The following is a 22342-nucleotide window of genomic DNA, read 5'->3' on the forward strand; positions in this document are numbered from 1 at the left end:
ATATTTTATTTTGACACATCCTGATATAAGACCCAAGTCATTTATAACAAATCTTTTGCACAAATTTAACATTATGCCTGTAAAAATTAATTTTAGCCAGCAAGAGTCGCACAAACGCGTTGGTGGCGAAGGACAATTTCTTACGAGAGGATTATCATCCTTTCGAGAAATTACCCTTGCGCGATTCTCAAAACTGCCCGAAACTGATTCTTAATTTGACCGAATAACATTTCTGAATAAATATGTCTGAATAACATTTCGTTTATTATCACCATCTTCACCTATCCGTCGGGGGACGTCATATTCGAATACTTCACCGACAGGATACAGGACATTTTTCACGCAAAATTCACGCGTGCAACAAATTGGTTAATCTGGCTGTCGAGTCGAAATCGGAACTCTAGCGATGACATTTCCACCTTCGTCGATACCTTCGAGAGATTCGTCCTTCCCCGGAGAACCCAGGATTCAGGTGGATCCTCGCGCGGGGGATTCACCCAAGAATCGACCAAGTACGTCGCACTTTTTACAAGCGCGGCCGAGCGCTCACGGCATTACCGCTCGCGCGTATTACCGATGGTAATCTCGTCGGCTTGGAAAATCATCGGCGTGCCACGCCCGGCCACGCAGGCAAATCAGAAAATTAGATCTCTCCCCGAGCCGCGCTCGCCCTCTGCCCCTCCCCTCTCCCTCCGGAAAAGCACGGCGAGGAACCGGGTCGGTCGGCAGGAAGCGACCCGGGCCGGGGACGAGACGGTGGGCCTCTTAACTCCGGAGTCACAAAATCCGGCGTTTCGTTGCGGCCCATTGTCGCGCCAAACGAGATTAAGCGGCACTCTTTCAGATCGGCCGCTCGGTCGCACGAAGAGCGCGGACCCAAAAAATAAATATTTGGAGGGCCCATTGTCGAGGTCGCGCGCGAGCGGGCGCAGATGCGAAATAATCGTCGGCGCGCATCGAACGATCCGCGTGACAAAAGGGTGGGGCTGGGAGAAACGGCGGCGGGAGGAGGGGGGTGGTGGTGTATCGGGGAATTCTCGTGGTTTACGGATAATGCGGCAGCACTCGATATCGAGACAACGCGACGAGGATTTCGCGGTTTTTGACTCTGAATGGAGGCCCGGCCGGGGATTGAAACGTCAGTCCGGTCCGCCATTGTCCGCTAATGTTGGTTTTACGAGCGGCACCTCGTGACTTCGCCGAAGAGCAAGGCTCTGTCCACTGAGGCGGAAGTTAGGGTAGGCTATCTCAGCGAGAGGAGCGCCGGCGGCCGAAGCCGGGAAACTCGTCGCCGAGGCAGCCTCGAGCTCCTCGAGTGTCATTATTCACGCAGGGAGGGAAGATGTCGGAAGCCGTTTTTGATGAACCTCGCCCCACGTCGCGCGGCAGCTCGATATATGAGGCGTTTTTTTTTCTCATAAACGCTTTCACGCCAGGTGGAAGCTGGGAGTTGCCTCGGCCGCTGAAGACACTCGGGCCGGTAAGGGCCAATCGCTCGATACTGCGGACGAGATCATTCAATTACGTTAAACATTATTATTCGCGGGAAAGATAACAATGTCGAGCGTGGAAATTATATGGAGAAAGATTGCTCGCATTAACGTGACGATGGGCCGATTAAATGCCTCTTTGCGCCTCTTTGTGACTGGGGGAAAGAGTATTTCTGACTTTCTGGCTGAAGGTTGTTAAGAATTTGCGAAGAAGCGAATTTGCTCACGAGAATTCGAAATTCCGCTTTCTTCGACCGATATGCGTTTAACAGGCAAATCGCCATGTTAATTCTCCGGGAGATTTTTTTTTTTTTGGAACAACGCAGCTACTTACCGCATTGCATCTCTCGATCTGACTCGTATAAATAATTATTTGTTATCAACTTTTCTTACACATCGTTATCTAGCGTGTAGTGAGTACTACGAGAAATATTGCCTCTCGAGCTTTTCGTCTTTTTTATCGCCTTTTTCGTCTTTTTTATCGCTATGAAACATTATTATTGCTATAAATTGAATTATTGTGCCGAAGAGTTCTTATTGGCCTAAATATTTGAATATGATTGAATATCAGAGAGTTCTACAAGCACGCGTCCGTTTCAAATCTTCGTGTCGTAATCGAAGCACATTTTCTTGATTCAAATGTTTTCAAGCGAGTCAATTCTCGTAAATGTGAGCGTATATCGTTAAGCGGCTAATCGAAACGCGCCATTCAAAGTTCTTAGCGCTTCGATGGGCTACTTTCGTAACAAAGCAAGCTTAAAAGGCGAGACCCGCCAGCGGGTGGCGCGTATTATTGCTAATTTCGGAGTTTTTTTCGATGTTATGGGAAGTTATGGTATATTCGGCGTTATGGTAGTTGCTTCGACGTTCGGGTTCTTCTCACCGTTGAGAATCGGCCGGACGAAAAAAGAACGAGAAGAAGAAAAGGGACGACGTTTAGGTCAGTCGTCGTTTGACGTGGGGATCGGTTACCATTGGTTCGCCTGGTGGTCTTTGCTTCTGCAGGACCTCTAATCTAATCCGACAGGTCACTGATACAACAGACTCGGATTAACCGGCGTTTTGTACTGGTTAGCCTACCGATTTCGGGGCCAGTGGTATCCTCCAACTTTGGGAATCCCTCTGTCCTCCTTTTCCTCGCTTGGACGATTACATTAAGTCACAACTTTGCGAGCCGATGATCGCGCGCGACAAGGAAACTTTCAATTAATTAATAATATCTGATAAATGGTGCATCTTACTCTATCTTGAGAGATTACATTTAATTATATTTGATACTGAGAATAAAGTTTCTTGAAGGTAGAGTTTCTCGACACTTTGGAAATCAAATTTTTTTGAATGGATACTTTTATCATTGTACAATTGCTCGTGCGAATCAATGCGAACGTTGTTCCCCTATTCGTTAAAGCATGTTGTCGCGCGCGACAAGAAAGCTTTCAATTAATTACAAATGTTTGATAAATTGTGTACCTTATTTTATCTTGAGATTACACTTAATTATATTCGACACTGAGAATAAAGTCTCCTGGCTAAAGTTTCTCGACATTCTAGGAGTCCAATTTTCCGAAGTGGATATTTTTATCATTATGTAGAAAATTGCGGAGTGAGGCGAGAAACTTGCGAAATGGCCGCCGAGAATTCGAGCCGTCATTAAAAGGAGAGAAACATCTCGCGAAACAGGCGCGGCGACAGGCGAGCGTGACAGAGCAAAGGTGGTTCTCTTTCAAGTACGTGCCCAAAGGTAGGAGGCGACATTTCAAATTCAGGACTGGTCACTATCGAGGTATGTAAACAAGAGCTGGCCAACGTGATCGCCATGGTCGATCGATCTATCGATCGGCCGCGAGGCAGGATCGTTTTCACGGAACGATAAAGCGCAAGCAATGACTCGATCGCATGATTGGGCCGCCCCGTGGAATATCTCTTTGTGCACGCTTCTGCGATTTACGTTCATCCTTCACGAGAGATTCCCGTGCGTTGAACCCAAACAGGATCCTGGGATCTCCGTGGATCGATCGCGCCGATCGGTGGAACGATCGAGACCCGTCCAAATGAGCCTTTCTCACGTGCCTTCCGACACGCATCTCGCGTTATAAGATGCGCGCTCGTAAGGTGCGTTAGGGAGCTCATTTGCGCGTCACTCGGTGATCCGGCGGAACCTCTCGCGTGCACACGTCACGTAAAAATTTAAATTTGCACGCTATAAGCTGCTTCGATCGATTTTGGCCACTGTGAGAAAGAGAAAAAATTTCACGTAAGGATGAAAACTGAGAGGAGAGACAGCTGGGAAGTATCTAAGGTACCAGCGCCACGCGACAGGTAGTTTGGGACACTTATCAAAAAACTAAAACTCGTTGGGACCCAAAAGTATCGATCACGGCTTAATTATGGAGAAAGGATTCCGTCGACGCACTATCATCCTCCCGTAAACATTAATTAGTTGCTAATCTGCGTGGCTCTTGTTGGTTATTATTTATGTAAAACATCCCGCGTTGCAATCGCAATGAAAAATTTAGAAAAAAAGTAACCTTTGTTATACTTCTGTCTATGAGACACATAGAGAGAGAGAGAGAGAGAGAGAGAGAGAGAGAGAGAGAGAGAGAGGAAGAGAGAGAGAGAGAGAGAGAGAGAGAGAGAGAGAGAGAGAGAGAGATTATAATAAAAGGACAATACTAACAGCGTGTATTGCACATTCGATTCGGCTCTCAACGAAAGCGATTACCAAACAAGTCTGCGAGCTTGCAATCAGTGGCTTGCAATCATGATCATTTGATGCGCTCCAACATCATAAAGAAATGTGCGAAAACCGTTGCGCAAACGAGTGTGTACACACTGGCTACTTATTCCCGAGTAACACGCGATAGCGACGTTAGCGAAACGATAAGTCGCGTTAATGTTTGCGAGGATACGCCTGCGCCTGGAAACTGCCCTGGAACTTGTGAAAGAGTGAAATACTTCACAGTGGAGGGGGGGAGGGGGGGAAACTCTCACGCAAAAATATCCTACAAAAGGACGCAGCGGACGATCGTCACTCGGATTTCACGGAGATTTTCCTCGAATGCGCGCTGCACGATGCTCATTCACGTAGGAATAAACGAATTAGAACCTCTCTCGTCGGTTTAGTAATGCCCTCCCGCAGGCCGCCCATTCCGTGATCGTTTCTCTTTTCACGACCTTTGATTCTTTTTTCCGTGGGTGCGATTATCCTTGCCCGGCTGGTTTCGAAATTTCATGCGGCCCCGTCCGAATGTTCTCTGGGGACTTTTAAACTCGACTTTTACGGGATCGTCCTCGTGCCTTAAAAGTCGCTGCGGCGATGCGCCAAGAGCGAGCGAGCGAGCGAGAGAGAGAGAGAGAGAAAGAGGGGGGGGGGAGGGAGAGAAAGAGAGAGAGAGAGAGAGAGAGAGAGAGAGGGAGAGAGAGAAAGTTTGACGAATATTTTATCTCTGCAGATGCGACGTAGCCGTTAAAAGTTATTACTCGCGTTCCAGTGAATTATCGGCCGCGCGCTGCTCTCGGATCACGCGTTGAGTGAAAACCCGGCGATTGCCGGGTGTCGTTGAACCGACATCGAAACTCGCGCGCGAAATACGTCGCGCCTCGTGAAATCGTGACTTACGACGAAAGAATGTGATGCGGAACAAAACGCGACCGATATCAGCCGTCGGCGCACAACCGTCGTCCACGACAATAATAAACATAACACCCGTTCCGCGGGGGCCGCTTCGGAAAATTAATGATGTCGGGCGCCAGTTCCGCAGGAACCTAAGAATGATCGATGACGTTGTAACAATTCACGCGACAGATTTCCATAAGCCTCCCCCTCCCTCCTTCCTCTCTCTACGAAGATCATAAACCTCACCTAAATTCCTCCCCTGCCCCCCCCCCTTCTCAATCTTTCGATAGTTATCCTTCGGAAGTCGGTATCGCAGCAACGCGATATCGCACGACAGCCTATTCAAAGACGGACATTAACGGCGCCGAAGAGGAGGAGGAGGAGGAAGAGGGAGAGAGGGAAAAGTCAGAGGAGAAAAAGGAGGAGAATGAAAGCACGCACAATCGGGACGGAAGGAGGCTGCGCGCGGCCGGGTTGTAAAGGTCGATAGACTCGCCCGGCCGCGCGGCGTGACGACGCGCAGTATGCAAACGTGTTACGTGTGTAAATAGTGGCTGATACCGGTCCAAAAACGAGACATTATATGGGACTTCTTATTTTCTCCAGTTATATCGGGAGAAAGAAGCAGAGAGAGAGAGAGAGAGAGAGAGAGGGAGGGGGGGAGGGAGGGAAGGAGGGAGAGAGATGCTTATCGAAAAGCGAGGGCTTTGTGTTAAAGAGCCTAATTCCCAAATGAGTTATTACCTATAAAACGCGCGCGGCCCTTGAGTGGACGGTAATATTACCGGCGGTAATAAACGGGCATTTATGGTGAACTGGGCCCCCGTGGTCCCTCCGCCTCTCTCCCTGCGGCCGCCGGTTCATCGGTTCCCCCTTCCGGTCGTCTTTCCACAGAAGCGAGCGCGTTACACAACAGAGACGTGAATAAAGCTCCCCGTCCCCGAGGCGGCACCCCCCTCTCCCCTCCTCCTGCCGCTCTTTCTTCCGCGGGCGACGTCGTTGAGACTTTCTTTACGATCGCGTCGCCGTCGCGGTTTAATTAATTAGCGTCCAACAATGTGGGACACGGCGAAAGTCACGCGGCCGCGAGCCGCGCTGCGACTCCGAGGAAATCGCACTCGCTCGCCCGTCGTCCCCTCGGATAATTAACGTGCGCGCTCCTTTTAAGGCGTGGCCGATATCGGCCCGCGACGCACGGTACCCCTTCGCGCCCGAATTTGGAGAAGGAATATTCAGGTGTGTGAGCTCGCGCGCGGCTGTGTTGCACCGCTTATGATTCATAAAGCGAGTTTGTTTGAACGGCGCTACGATTTGGGATATCCGCGTACGAGCCGCAGCATTCTTCTCTACTCTTTCACATTTGTCGATATCGTTTTCTGATCGTTCCGATCGAACAGTTCGGTGTGTGTGTGTGTGTGTGTATGTATTGGAGAATACATTGAGCGCACACTTGCGTCTTTCGTAAGAGCGCGCCGCGATGACGTCTCGTTCTCTGGCGCGTTGGCACTCGCGCACGAAACTGGTCGCAATAAATATGACAGCATTTCGGAAACCGTGCGCCTCATAATGAGCCTCTTTAGCTCGTTATTAAATTATAAATTATGACAATCTTATCCTCTCCATTTAATGAACCGGACGTTTTACATCGGCCGTTAATTTCCCACCGACACCTAGCGGCCCACGAGATATTTCACGGCTCTCGAGAACTGGTTCGACCTATTCGCCACCGCTCGTCGAGCACGGCCGAGGGCAGGGGAGAAGCTCGAAGCTCATTTTTCGGCTTCGTGCTACTCTCTTCTTCTACTTCTTTTTTCCGTCTACACGTTAATACTGAACAATTCAGTCCTCCCGCCGCAGCCTGTTCTCGCCAAATTGTAAATTTATCCTTATCATTATTATCGGATTCGCATCATTATAAAACGCGCTGACTTAATTCCGCTGAAATTTATCGTTGATCAACAAGTCGGTTCTCATTCCTTAGCAGCGCGGGCCCCCGCACGCTCGCCTGTCTGGCCAGCAACAGCGCGGTACTGCCGTGGTGTCAATCCCCACTACTGAAGTATCTCGGTTACTCAACTATCCAAATCCTTCGAATATTATTTTAGATATCAATTGGATACTCTCGGTTGTTCCTCTAATTAATCAGCTACTTGGCTATTCGGGTATTTCCCAGATTAGTCAGGTATTCAGGTACTCGCATCTGAGAATGATCGATTATTTATTCTGATTATCGTGTTTCCTCCTATGTCATCCTTCAAGTTATTCAACGCACAAAAACATTAAAGAGCAAGAAGATGCATTCTCTACGAAACGAACATACCTGTGAATTTCATATCAGATTACAACCAAATAAAAGACGAAATATCCGGCAAAGCAGTCGGCTCTCGTTAATTCTGACACTTTTATAGCCTTATATTTTTCCATTTCATCACATAAATGAACAAAAGGAGAAAGAAAGAGAGGGAGGATATATATTTATGTAGAAAAAAAAACATGGTTCCATAAAGTTTCTTTTTTCATCCGAGAGTTTGGATACCTGAATAGAAATATCCAGCTTATACAGACAACGCGACTCTCGTCGCGTTATGGCTATTGTCCTGCGTGTACATCACCCTATTAAAGCCTCGTCGGCGCCGACGTCGATCGCGAATCGGACGCAAGCCGCGACGTCCGAGCGCGGATGCGACCTGCGTCCGTGTCTTTGCCTTTAAGCGTAAAAAGCGTAATTTGCAGCGTCGTCGCAGCGTGTTAGCGATTAAGCGGTCGTGCACTGCGTGGATTTCGATCGCCGATACTTTATACGCGCCCAGCAGGAAATTCCGCGCGCGGCGCGGTGGCTGCGCGGTACAGCGCGACGCGTATCGAGACGCGAGAACGGCGCGTTTAAACGCAGCTACGGTGTAAAAAGCGATACTTATTGGTCCGCGTGAGCGGATACATACGTGTATACTTCGTATGTACACGCACGAATCCGTGGAAACGATACGGATCTATGCCCCGCGCGCGACTTAATCCGATCCCTTCCCACGTGGCGCCCCGCAGTGTGCACGGCGCTTTATTAGCCGTCAATTGTTTGTTCAACATTCCCCAAAAACCCCCGTAAACGTTCGCCGGTCTGATTTACTGCCCGCTCGCCGGGCTCCACGAGGACCCCGCTCGCTCCCGCCTCCTCTTGCTGCTCGCCGACGTCCGCGACGAGGATCCTTGGAAAAAAATCTTCTCGGCCCGTCCGCGTCTGCGACCTGCGGGGGCGTTCTTCTCCAGGAAATCACCTTGATGCAACCTCACGGCGAATTCCGCTCCGATATTTCTTCTCTCGCTCTTGTATACCTGAACAGAGCGGCCTGCAATCGACCGCTCGACCTTTAACCCTCTCCCCCGCCCCTCCGTCTCTCGCGATCCGAATTAATCTCGGCAAACGGAGCGCGATATTAAGTGCGCTTCGTCTTATTTCGAGCATTATCAACGACATTCCGACGTGATGATCGATCGTTGCCGTTTAGAGCACTTTATAAAGAGCAATGTCTTATAAAGTATGAGTCACTGTAATTTCTCGAAGAAGTTTTGCCTTTTCTCAACCTTGAAATGGATAAGACAATGGTCGTGTGTCACGTCGCGAAATTAAAAAATTCTTAAGTCTCCTATCTCTCTCTCTCTCTCTCTCTCTCTCTCTCTCTCTCTCTCTTTCTACGTTATTATTAAAAATATCTTATTTAATTTCTCTAACATGTTATTAAATAACTCATCCTGTTATTTCAGCATGCTTTCGACTTATCAATATTCCTGTGTGACATTATGGATTGCTAAAGCATATCATATAGTGACCTGTTTAATCTTATTATATTTTTATAATCATAAATAAGGTGGGTAAGTTAATTATTTATATGGAATTATAGTCAACCCTATAGTCATGCCCTAATAGTAAGTTAAATTATTAATAAGTTTACTTCGAAACGTTAATTGTACAAATTAAAATTAGTTAGTTAAGAAATAAATAATTACTCCATTAGTTGGCAAAGTTATTAATATTATATATGAGAGTACTTTTTTTATAAATTATTATAAATTATTATAAATTATTACAAATTATATATTATTACAAGTTTATACATATACAAGATGTCCGGGATCTTTTGTGAAAATTTGTGAAGATTAATCAGATCAAACTGAGAAGACAAGTCAAGTACCATTTTGCAAGCAGGTACGCAAATTTTCAAGTTCTCAATTAAAAGATGCAGTCTCTAGATGCAGTCATTTTCAGTCACTAATAACTTAACAACTGCGATTTTTGCAAAATGATACATGACTTCTCTTCTCTGTTTAATCTGACTAATCTTCATAATTTTCATTTCCAAAAGATCCCGGACACTCTGTATATACTTTAAGATATAATATTGTAAATATTAATATTAGAAATAGATATTAAAATTATAATACTTATAAGGGAATACTAACATCGTCAACGTATTTTTTAAATTATTACAAATTATTATATTGTTAAAAGTATTCCTTACAGCATATTAATGTGATAAGTTAATTTTAGCTAATTAAGGGAAGGGGGTAATCACAATTGCATTGTAATCACCCGACCGGAGAATCGAGACCGAGTTCCGCTTCGGCTCGATCGCCAGTCAACGTGCGCCCAACACGATTTAGATAAGATCCCAACGCGATGACCCTCTCGCGCCTCGCCTCGGCCGGGTCGATCGTCGGGATCGAGGGCGGGGGCGAGCGCGCGTATAACTATAATAAGCCACCGCGCGCGCGAGCCCATTAGTTGGATTATTAAATTTCTCGGTCGCGCCGGAGGGGGAGGTGAGTTCGAGAGCGAGCCAGCGGGTTTCGCGTTTAGGCAGCCATTAGCCCGAGATTTACGCCGCGCCGTAACTCATCGTACTCATTTGTTCGTTCGCTCTCTCCGTCGCACGCGCTCCTACCCGGACGAGAAAGGGAGACAGAGAGTTGGAGAGAAAGAGCTCGCCTTCGCTCACCCGGAGTCCACCCTCGGAGCTTCGACAGACTCCATTCACCGTGGCTACGCGATTGGTTGATCCTTCATTCGGCGCGTATCCCCTTGTCACGTTTTCGTTCCCTCGTCGCGGCCTGGCGTGTAAACAGTTCGTTTTAACGTCTCCCCCCCTCCTCTCTCTCTCTCTCTCTCTCTCTCTCACTCTCTCTCGTCGTCGCTCTCCGTCAAGCTGCTCCGAAGAGCACGGCCCGGTGGCCTGGCGACTGCGACGTGTTATTAATTCCGCGCGCGCGCATCTCGCCGAGGCTGCACTTCTCGCGGACGACGCGCCTTTCAGCCTGGAATTCGCCGTGCGCGGCGAATCAGGGCTGATTTTCCAGGCGATGCCAATCATTTTCATGGGTTTTATCGCAGGAATCCTGTCGCTCGCATCCGCTCGCTATCTTATCGCTCTCGGGGATCTCGATCGCGCGATCCGCGAACCGGCGAGACGATAAACGCTCGCCGGCGGTAAATCCTACCGGGTGATAATTGTCAACGAGAGAGAGGAGAGAGAGAGAGAGAGAGAGAGAGAGAGGGGAGGGATCTACAAGGATCACGATGACGAGAAGGCGTCGCTTGTGACGCGGTTGGCGCGCCTTGATGCTCGATAAAACTTCCGCGGGCGAAAGGTGTTGTTGCGCGCCCTCGAAAAGCTGCGGCAGCAGGTGGTGCTGGACGCGCTATAAAGTTCGGCCGAAGAGGCGCCGGGGTGCACACTCGTGGAACGGGGTCCTAACTAGCGAGTTGAGAGGGCCTTGGTTATTTTCGGCGGACGTTACCGAGTGATTTGTCGCTTTGGCCGTTCCGCGTCGCGCTGGCCGGTTCGCGGTGATACGCGCGTCGTAGACGGTCGGTTTGACTGCGTATAAAGCGAGTATTTCTATACGCGGGGCCTCGAGTATTTCAAGCTGGATGGGTGTTGCCCGAAGATACGAGATACGGCTGCTCAAGCTCGCGGGTTAGGACCCACGGTATCTGGCTACTCAAAGTAGCAAGTCCTACCCGTGACCGATAAGCACACTCAAAAAAAGTATTCTATTTGCGAAGTGATTTTTCGCATAGCTTCACATTCTGAGCGAAGCCCTTTATAGGAAAAGGAGATTTCTCTCTCTCTTTCGATGAAGCGATTAAAATAAACCATTCATCTAAAATTTATTAGATATTATTCTAACTGTTCCCCTTTTATTTTGAGAGGATTTCCTCTTATGTCAATTAATTTTCCTCTTGTATCAAGAGGAACACTCGGCGGCGTTTCTCCTCTTCCGTTTACTCACACAGAGACACTCTCTCTGTGCATATGACGATCGTCGCCACATTTATTTTATGGACAACGTCTAGAGCAAAGGAAGAAAGAAGAGAAATCGTTATTCAGTTTGCGTTGTTTTTTTCCGGTCGTTTCGTCATGAACGAAGTTCAAGAATTTTTGGAGAAAATCAACTTAAAGACATACTGGCCCATATTTCAGCGTAAATACCAGGTATGTGAATATGAAACCGGAATTTTTGTATAGAAAATACACGTTTATTGTATGAAAATGATAAAAAATATGTTATTCGAAGTATTGCCCATCGCTAGCTATACATTTTTTCCACCTGTCTGACAATTTGTGGATGCCACGCCAAAAAACTGTTGCTCTTTCGAGGCAAACCAGTCATCGAGCCATTTTCGTACATTTTCGTAAGAAGTGAAGCGCTGCTCAGCAAGTGCGTGTCCCATCGATGCAAATAAGTAGTAATCGGACGGAGGCAAGTCTGGTGAGTAAGCCGCATGCGAAAGTATTTCCCAACTAAACGCCTCAATCGTTTCCTTCACCAGTTTTGCTGTGTGTGATGGTGCATTATCATAAAGCAAAATCACTTTGCGTTGCCTTTTTTGATATTCTGGTCGTTTTTCACGCAAATATTGATTCAAATCGATTATTTGTTGTCGGTAGCGTTCAGTAATAACGGTTTCGCCAGGTTCTAGCAACTCATAATAGATCACACCCTTCTGATCTCACCAAACACAGAGCATTGTCTTCCGTCCATAGCGATTTGGCCTTGCAGTCGATGTCGATGGTTCGCCTGGAGTTACTCATGATCTTTTACGCTTAGGATTCTCAAAATATATCTACTTTTCATCGTCAGTCACAATTCGATGGAGAAATGAGACTTTCTTTTGTACCTGGCGAGCAGCATTTCACAAGTGATTTTTCGGTTTTCTACTGTCTTTCATTCAGTTCATGTGGAACCCATTTTCCCATCTTCTGGATCTTTCCCATGGCTTTCAAACGTATGGAGACGGCTTCTCGTGTCACATTTAATTGATCCGCGAGTTGTTGTTGCGTTTGAGCGTCATCCTCATCCAACAATGCTTGCAATTCGCTGTCTTCAAACTTTTTCGGTGGTCTTCCACGTTCTTCGTTTCTCACGTCAAAATCGCCACGTTTGAATTTTTTAAACCACTCAAAGCACTGTGATTTACCAAGAGCATGCTCACCGTAAGCTTCGACAAGCATTCGATGCGATTCTGCAGCAGTTTTCTTCAAATGGTAACAGAAAATCAATGCTGTCCGCAAATCGTAGCTTCCAGGCACAAAATTCGACATGTTCAACGCTATTACAAACTATGCTGTTGTATGAAACTTGTATTGTTGCGAGTTGAAAATCTTTATCAGATGTCAACAAATAGAAATGGCGCCAATGACGCGGTTTGACGGTAACTACATTGACAGCTAGGGCCATCTATGGGCAAATTCCGGTTTCATATTTACAGACCTGGTATATACACATATCCATTTATCGTATCGCGTTGCATACTACATTAAATGCTATTTAAAGTATTTAAAATTAGAAATTTGTTTTTTCCTACTTTTTCAGTAGAAGATAAAAAAATTTAACTAGAATTTTTTCCAGACAGTTTCATAATAATTTTTTCTCCTTTCTCTATAAAGAAATATGTAATCGGTAAGAATAAAGTATAGTAAAAATAAATAATAATCCTGTTAAAAAAAGATTAAATAATCTGTATATAAGAGGAAATTTATATTAAAATCAATAAGATTTGCATTACACATATAATATATAATTCCTCTAACTTTAAGAATAATGTGTTTATAATATCTTCCTTTTAATTTTTGAGGAATCCTCTTGAGGTTATATATAAGAATAAAATCCTCTAAAATTTAGACGATCCCGTTTGTTCTGAAATTACTCTTCTTTTTGGGTGCAATAATCATGCATCATTATATTTGGATTTTGTCCTTATGTGGTCATGCGTAATCATACGGGATGTTTCAGAAATAGGTGACCAAACTAAGGTAAGAGCATATTCTACTCCCTATAAGGATGAAAAATATAAGTACGGGTCCGGGAGCGCTTCCTTTTCAAATTACAAACGTTTTGTATTCGTGACGGACATATTTCTTATGTTTCATATCGACGTATCATGCATTGTTCTCTATATTCACTTTTTATTACAAGTAAATAAGCTAGCAGACGAGTCTGTTTGGAATTGGAAACAGTTTTTATTTAAGCGTTTAAGAGCGTTATGATAGCGTGAAGATGGCAGGTTATTCTACGGTCTTACCAAAGTCTTAAGGTTTGGCCACCTTTTTCTGAAACACCCTGCATATGTTCACACGGAAGAAGAATACTGCTACCATAAATACCATTGAAGTAACTGCTTATGTTTATGGCGATGTATTACATGATTCAATGAGGTCGTTTTCTCTTTGCTTCGTTTAACTGCGTTTTTGTTAAAAATGGACACGCCAGATTTTATTTGATTACATGTATGACCTGTACAGAGAAAATTCATGTATTGATCGTATTTTAATAATATACGTAATTACATAAAATCATGTATAATTATATATAATGTATCATGTATAATCACATATAATTATATATAATGTTTTTTCGATCAAGCGGGAATGCAGAACGAATTAATATCTTTTAAAATAGAATCATGTTTTTATCTTTTCGCTTAAATGCGTCCTTGTCAATCTGCGTATTAAAGTATTCAAACAAGGTCGATGAGAATCAAATATTTTGCCCGATGTAAACTACAAATGACACTTCGACATGTCCGCATGTAAAAAATGAGTATTTCACAAGATACTTTTTATTGTTGATCTTATTTTAGCACTTTTATGCACGCGTTAAGTCATTAAGAACGTGTAAAAATAAATAAGAATATTCGGAGCAATACCCGGGTAATTAAAAAAAATATCCCGATGTCCAGATAATGCGCGGCTAAAAAGCTCGAATACCCGGGCAACAGCCGAGGTAACCATAAATGGGCCGAGGTAGCCATAATTGACAGCGCTATCAAGGAGAGCGATCTCCCGTTAATTTTCTCAGCGTGTAAAAGTCGCGCGGCAGTCCGCGAAATCAAGGGTAACGCTAGCGGGAAGGGCTGAGGTATGTGTCTTGGTGTTACATACGAGGAGATTAAAGGAAGCTGTGATATTTTCACCGCGACGACGTTTTCAGTGTCTTTCACCGGGAACATAATCTCCCTCGGTATCGTTATTCCGGCGAATTGCCGGAGTGGACTTTCGTCGATTTTCCGAAGTCGTCGGAATCGATGAAGCCAGATGAAAAGGGGAACCGCTGCGAAGGAGACGGAAGGCTAAGGAAGGTGGCGTTGGTTCGTCGCCTCTTTCTCTCCTCGCATCGCGCACCAACGAGATATAATACGCGGTTGCGCCGCGGCAAGACGATATGGCCGATATATCCTTCTCATCCTCGCGCTTCGCGCGTGCAAAGGAAGCGTTATTACGAAACACAATGAGGTGAATGAGGCTGGCCAGCCGGTCGCTTGACGAGCGTGTCGTGCGCGCGGACGATTATATTTGCAAATTTTCAAAAGAAACGGAGGTTACAGTGTATCCAACCGGATAGAATACGAATGATTTCCCGAGAGCGAATGAGATAATACGCGGCTTCTGAAAGGAAAATAACAGCGAGCTAATAGCACCCTCGCTCGCTCTGCTGCGCTCGCGAGCGCGCGAGTCTGCCGCGGGTAAACTGCCCTCGCTGGGTGCATCCACGCGCAGCCGTCAACGTGGTGCAACACTTTGGCCCCGGTCGATGGAATTCACGCGAGAGGGGAGGGGAGGGAAGAGTGCCAAATTGAATTCCCAGAAGCGAATCGACCCGTCGCGAGGTGACGATGTAACGCGAATAATAACTGTGTTTCGACGGTTGCGGCACGCCGGTAATAAGTCATAATTGCAGCTCATTTCGAGCCGCTCGCAAATTGAAATTTATTCGTAGCAATCTTTTCTTCCATTCGGGACGCGAACGGCCGCAGACGTGAGAGCTTCGAAATGCGCGGGCTGCGAATACGCAGAAACTCGCCAACGTCGGGCGGCGGAAAGGGGGCAGGTAAAGGGGAGCATTTATGTATCTTAACGGGACTGAAGCGAGGTCTCCCATTGAGACGAAAAATGAAACCTTCGGCGCGAGGCACGGATCGCATCGCTAATTTTCAGAGGCCCCTTTAAGCACCGTTCAAGGTGAACGTCCAAATTGAAAATGTGGAGTAGATAAATATAGAAATATCATTAAACACGAAGCAACCGTAAAGAGGAGCTCACGGCGGAAGGATTTACAGAAACTCGATTAATTCTGATTCCTTACGTTTGAACGCTTGGAACGTTGAGAATTAGTGCTGTCGGACACAGATACTCGAATACTTTAGATATTGAGTATTACTCGAATATTTTTCAAATTCCTACATTCCTCAAGTTATACTCTGTGCATAAAATGTTCAGGTAAGATTAACAAAAAATTAATATTTTACGAAATATTTTTGTATCAGAAAAATGTCAAAATAAAATATTATATTGTAATATTATATAAAAAGATATTTTTATAAAAATACTTTTTTCTCTCGTTGACTGTACTTTAATACTGTACTTTATACGCAAAGATTGACGAAAAGAATATATTTACGTAAAAAGAACATATAGTAATATTAAAAAAGACGGTTTAAAAAAACTTGAATTCTAGAGATACCAGTGAGTATTTATATGTAATATAATATGTTGGTTTGGATAATCTAATGTGTGAGTTGCAGTATTCGTCTATTCTTAAAATTTCTTAAAATTCACTCAAAATAAGTAAAAAGCGGCAGTATTTTCACTCGAAACGATAATGAGGATATTATCGCTTGAAATTATGAGAATGAATATTAAGCGTAGAGCGGATTCTGATTCTGTATGAGCGAATGTTTCATAAATTCAATTTATATTCTTATGATGATATACAGGGTGTAACAGCAACATACAGGTCAGTATCACGGGTTGCTCAACGCTATTCGGATAGTAATGCAGAGGTTGCCGAAAAAGTCACTCGTTGACTTTATTAGTAATGATATTTGCAATGTTTCCAGTTATGACAAATGCAACTAACTTTGCACCGTGATCGTTGTGACAATTTATCGACCGTTTACCGACAGGAGCCGAGCCTCATTGAATTAAAAAGATGTTTAAAAAATGAAACTGAGAAATAAATATTACGGAATAAAGCAGAATAAATAAGAGTAATATTTAAAGAGATAAATATTTAAAGAGATGAAGAATTGCTCGAAGATGCGAATGAGATTCGGTGGCCACCTTAATTCTTCGACTGAAATTTCATTCTCCAACAGATTTAGAATATTATCGGGCTATATCGGGTTATGGAAATGGCCGTGACTGTAGAAACAGTCGAGTTGTACTAACAGACAGTACTAACTATATGGGACGAGAGGATGTTAGGAGGGGATGGTCGCGCCGATGTTTCCTCGCATCGGTCGATGAGCGTCATTATGACGCAAAATGACGATCGCCGACACGGAATCGCGGACATTGTGCGCGACGTTTGACGGATGGCGAGCGATAAAACGGTGCGTCCGTGGGCGCGAACACGGCCGCGAGTTGGACGAGTGAGAAAATATCACTGAGGAACATCGACTTAATGGCCCGTGCCATTATCCTTATTTATTGCCGCGCTGAGTTGCCAGCATTAAGCATAAATAATCTCAGATAATTGCGGGTGCGCGGGACGCGTCGGCCGCACGGAGCCGATATCGTTTGGGATTCGCCACGAGCGATACGACGGCGAGGATTAGCGGCGCTCTGCCTACTTCTTATGCGCGAGGATCATTAAGGATCTCCGCGTCCGCCAAGATTTCAGAGAAACTCGTCTGCGTCCGCGAGCTCTCCTCACGCGGTGTTTCATAACAACATAAAAATATCCGGACAAAACATGTAGCGTGAATTTAGGTAAAGGGGAACCTGATTCCTTCACAAGTGCAGAATAATAGCCTCACCATTTACTAGGCCTAAATATCAAAATTTAACTCTTTGCATTCGGGATGCCAGCACAGCTGGCATAAACATTTATTCCGGCAACTCGGAATGCCAGGTGTGCTGGCATGAAAAAGATTTAAAGACAGAGAGCGATAAAATAATAAAATGTATCACACTTTGAAAAACTATAAGATGCAAAATTTTATAAATTTTGTCAATAGATTTATAAAATTCCTCGAGTGCAAAGGTTACTTATTTAAATGTGGCTATGGCATATGTCTTACAACACATTAATAACTTTAATGACAATAAACTGACGTATAGCGAAACTCAAAGTACCGTAACTTTCTCCTTCTCGCTAATTAGACTTTCCTCTCACAGAACGCCTCGTTCAGACATTCTCGCGTCGATAAAATTGCCGCAGTTAATCCTTCCAAAGATGCTGCTGCAGTCGGTTGCAAAAATCGCGGCTCCAACGTAAACCGGTACAAAGCGGCGCGACGCGAAAGATCCGAAATATCGTATTTACCGCTGATTCTGCCTCCCCCTCCAGAGCAGAACGCTCCGTCCGAAGGTAATTTTTATGCCGATAGACACGTTGCGTGGCGCCTGTCGACGAATCAAACGGCCCCGGGCTCTCATCTCCCACGGGATGATTATTGTCGTCACGGAGGAGAAATTCCTTTCCAGCTCGCCGCTTTAAATGTCGGACACGACGAATCCGCTTTGCTTTGCTGCCGGTGATGAGGCTAATTACGCGCGTAATGATCGACAGTAATTACCGTTTCTTTTGTACGTGCCCTACGGCGCGCTCGCGTGATCGATGTTCGTGTCGACATAGTCGGACGCTTTCCTGCGATAACAAGAGCGCGCTTCGAGAGAGAATACTTTGTGTAACATCGGAAACTTCAATGCACGATGATTGACGCCGTACAGTAGCGTCCATTGTGCCGCCTCGTCGTTAGTGCGTTAAACTCAAAATTTCCTGTGCGATTCGATTCCCCCGTTGTCGCTGGAAGAGGACCCCGTCGGAGGAACGCGGAGGAACCTGCCGCGACCCTCCGGCCACCGGCTGCGGCGGCAACAGCGGCGACATGAAGCCAATCGCGGATCCGACACGTCCGAAGATCCTGGAAAAAGTTGCGGGCGCACGTTCGCGGAGAACATTTGTCATGTCGAACGCGGGCAGCTGGCGAATTTCCCTAGTGCCGAGACAACACAATGTCGCGGCCGCTCTCGTCGTCATCCGTCCGGCCAGCCGATATCCCGGCGATATCCCCGTCCGGGAGAGCACACTCTCATCTGAGAGACGGCCAGCCAGCCGAAGAGGCAGCAGCTCTCGCGCGCAGCGCAGCTTACTCGGGCTTAAGTCCCGTCATAAATCGGATCGAGCGCGATTGGGCCCGAGATCGTGCTCTCTCGCGCCGAAATACGTTTCAGCGGATACTTAAGCGGCGCGGCGATAAAGCCCGGGTCAGCCGCCGTTACTCAACGCGGCGCCATTAATTCGATAATTTATAAACTCCACCGCGTGGCGGATTGCGAAAGAGCGCGCGTCATTACGCCGCGGTGACGTAAGATATCATTAGCGGCGGTTTATCTGGCCCGAAATGACGCCGGAATTTCGCCGGAGCCGCTCGGGCCGGGCCGGGCCAGGCCGGGCCGGGCCGGGTCGGGCCCCGACGATGAAGACCGACCGGCTGAACGGGCCGTCAACGGCGCACCAGAATGATGATGAAGCGGAGGGCCGGAGGAGCGGCAGAGGGAACACGGGGTAAAACAAGTGGAGGACGAAGAGGCGGCCAGGGTGCGGCGGGCCTCCACGGGGCGGAAGGAGAAAGAACGCAGGCGGAGAGAGGAGGAGACTTCTTTCTCCAGCGACGAGTGTTGGGACTGCGCGGTTGGGACCGATGATTTGTACGTACGTCGAGGATTGTTTATGGCGGTCTAGGCAATTGTTTAACTTAATTGCACGCTGTTACGTCGGCACGGTTACTTTCCCCATCTAGCAGAACACGCCGGTGTGTAGCTGGCGAACAAACGAGCGAGCGAGCGAGCGAACGAACGAACGAACGAACGAACGAACGAACGAACGAACGAACGAACGAACGAACGAATGAACGAACGAGCGCGAGTCGGGAGGATAGAGTTATTACCTGTCCGGGACTTTTAGAGCTCCCTCTCGACACGCCCTTCCAGTGTAGCCGTTATTAGTAATGCGGACTATTAGGATTTTTCATGAGGCGCGCGAGCGAGCACTTGGGTAATCGCGAGAACGTTGCGTGATACATCGCGACCGGGCATCGTCGGTGCGGTACCGACGATGACGTCGTGCGGTACCGAGACAGCCGCGGCTTAATTGCGCGCCGTCGATCCGGGATCGCGTCGCGGTTGCGGCCGATATCGCCCAAACGGTATGCCCTGTGTATGCAAGAGTTCCAGTCTTTTTCAGCTCTCTAATGTAATTATTCACCCAAAAAAAAAAAAATTATAATTTCAGAACAAGCGGAATCATCTAAATTTTCGAGGATTTTGTTCTTATATATGGTAATATCTTATATATTATTCTTATATATTCCTCTAAGATTAAGAGAGAAATATAAACATATTGTTCCTAAAGTTAGAGGGATTATATGTTATACGTATAATGCAAATCTTATTGATTTTATATAATATAAATTTCCTCTTGCACACAGATTATTGAATCTTTTCTTAAGAGGATTAAACAAAAGAAGCCGACATTCAAATCAATATATTTCTCTTCATACAAAAGGAAAATTAATCGATATAAGAAGAAATCCTCTTGAAATAAGAGGAAAACAGTTAGAACGATATCTAATAAATTTTAGATAAATGATTCATTTTACTCGCTTTATCGAAAGAGGATTTATTTTGCTGTGAAAGGCTTCGCTTAGAATATGAGACTATGGGAAAAATCACTTTACAAATAGAATACTTTTTTTTGGGTGTTTTAAATTGAAATATTTTCCCGCTGTTTTGTGTTTCCGTTGTCGAACTTTCTAAGACGCTATTCATTATAATTCATTGGTACACATAATCCTCAAAATAACAGTTGATAATTAGTGACGAAAAACTTTATATTCGACACTGCATTTGGTTTTACATTTGGTGATATAGAGGGCTGTCCGGGGTTGGCGTTTAGAATTATTATACATAATTCACTTTTTATCGCCAATAAAAATTTTCGGCAAAAAAAATGTTTTGCGCTGTCTGGAAAGCAATAAATCGCACGTATTTTATTTCCGAACTTCTTAATTTATCCCATTTTGTGCAATCGCCTTGAAACTTATGAAATATTATGTCGCTTGATCAATTTCAAACTGTTCTGCAAGTTTTACTTGCGTTTGAGGTGGGTTTTTATTCAACAACGCTTCCAAATTATCAAGCTTTCGTGGCGTGGGGAACGATCACTTTTGTCAAGATCACCGTTTTTAAAACGACAAAACAAATATTTGCACGTATTGTGAGCGACACAATATTTTTCCCCAAAACAGAGTAAATAGATCCACATATTTTAGCCTTATTTTTGCCTTGCTGGAATTCATCGTTTTTTGTCGCTCATTGTATTAAGTGTTATTTTTAAAGTTGTGTGTACCAATGAATTATAATGAAATGAATGATGCTTTAGAAAGTTCAATGCCAAGCTTGCAAAAACACAAGACGACGGGAAAGTACTTCAAGTTAAAATAATTATATTAGAGGGTTGGAAAAACACTAAAACTGCTGCATACATCTGATAACTCTCGGCTTTCTTTCTTGTTCTCATAAAAGCTTTGTGTCCCGGGATAGGGAGAGAGAAAGCTTGAGTATAATCCAGCTACCGCGTCCGACGTTAATAAACAGTGCTCAACTTTATGGGTCCGCGAACTCGCGTGTTACGCACCTTTACGCTCCCTGCGTCTCGAGCGCAAATTGCATAGAACGTCGCGCGGAAAGCACCGGCGGCAAACGGAGAAATATCTCGCGCACTACACTTGGTTATAAAACGCGGTTTAGGTAAAGGCGGTGAAGTAAAATGCACATTGAATTGTCGCGATTGCTAGTCGTTATCGATAGGCTGCGCAGAGGAAAATGTTGTTTCACTGCTAAAGAAAGCGATTGCTCGGTTCATTTTCCTACTTTCTTAATTCTTTAATCGTAAATTCAGACCCTTCTCGATACATATGAAATATTCTTTCTCGAGGGTTCTTGAAGAAGTCTGAACATGATCGACGTTACTTTCTCGTAGCACTTATTTTTGCGCATTATAATAGATATCATCTTTGCGTCGACAATATTTTATCATTCGGAAGATTTTTGAAGACTCTTGAGCAGTCGGGTTATTCTTTCAACAAAAAATATTTTCTTCATAAGATAAATTAAATTATGTTCATCAAATTTTAGGAAAACTCGTTATCAAAAGAAGAAGGAAACTTTACTCTCTTTTCAATAATTATAAAGCTTATACTCCATATAAGAAGCAGACCGAATTTTGGTTTTAATTTGATATTCTCGTTTCAATTTAACATTCTTGATTGGAATACTAAACTTATTAGGACTCGGAATGTCTTTTAAGTAAATTTGAGGTTTATGATGTACCTGGGATAAATTTACAGATAAGAAAAACTGTACAAACTTGAAACAAGTTTACCTCAACGCAAGAATTTTCCGTGTGCAGAAATCGGTTGTGGCAAGAGCCGAGGTTAAACGCTACACATTTATTACACTCTTATCTGAAACAGATAAGAGTATAGTAAAAATATTTTCTATCTGAACTCTTCACGTTACAATTGCGACGTCGAACTTCGGCTGCCGTCAAAGTCGATTACCAAAGTCCATCATCAGTAGCTTTCAATCGTGATAATTCGACGAGACCACCCTGCTTCATCGTGTCTAAACTGTATTACAAGCAAGTGTACCCACTCCTCTCTCCTCGCCCGCTC

This window comes from Harpegnathos saltator, unplaced genomic scaffold (genome assembly GCF_003227715.2).
Source record: "Harpegnathos saltator strain DR-91 unplaced genomic scaffold, Hsal_v8.6 scaffold265, whole genome shotgun sequence".
Lineage (NCBI taxonomy): Eukaryota > Metazoa > Arthropoda > Insecta > Hymenoptera > Formicidae > Harpegnathos > Harpegnathos saltator.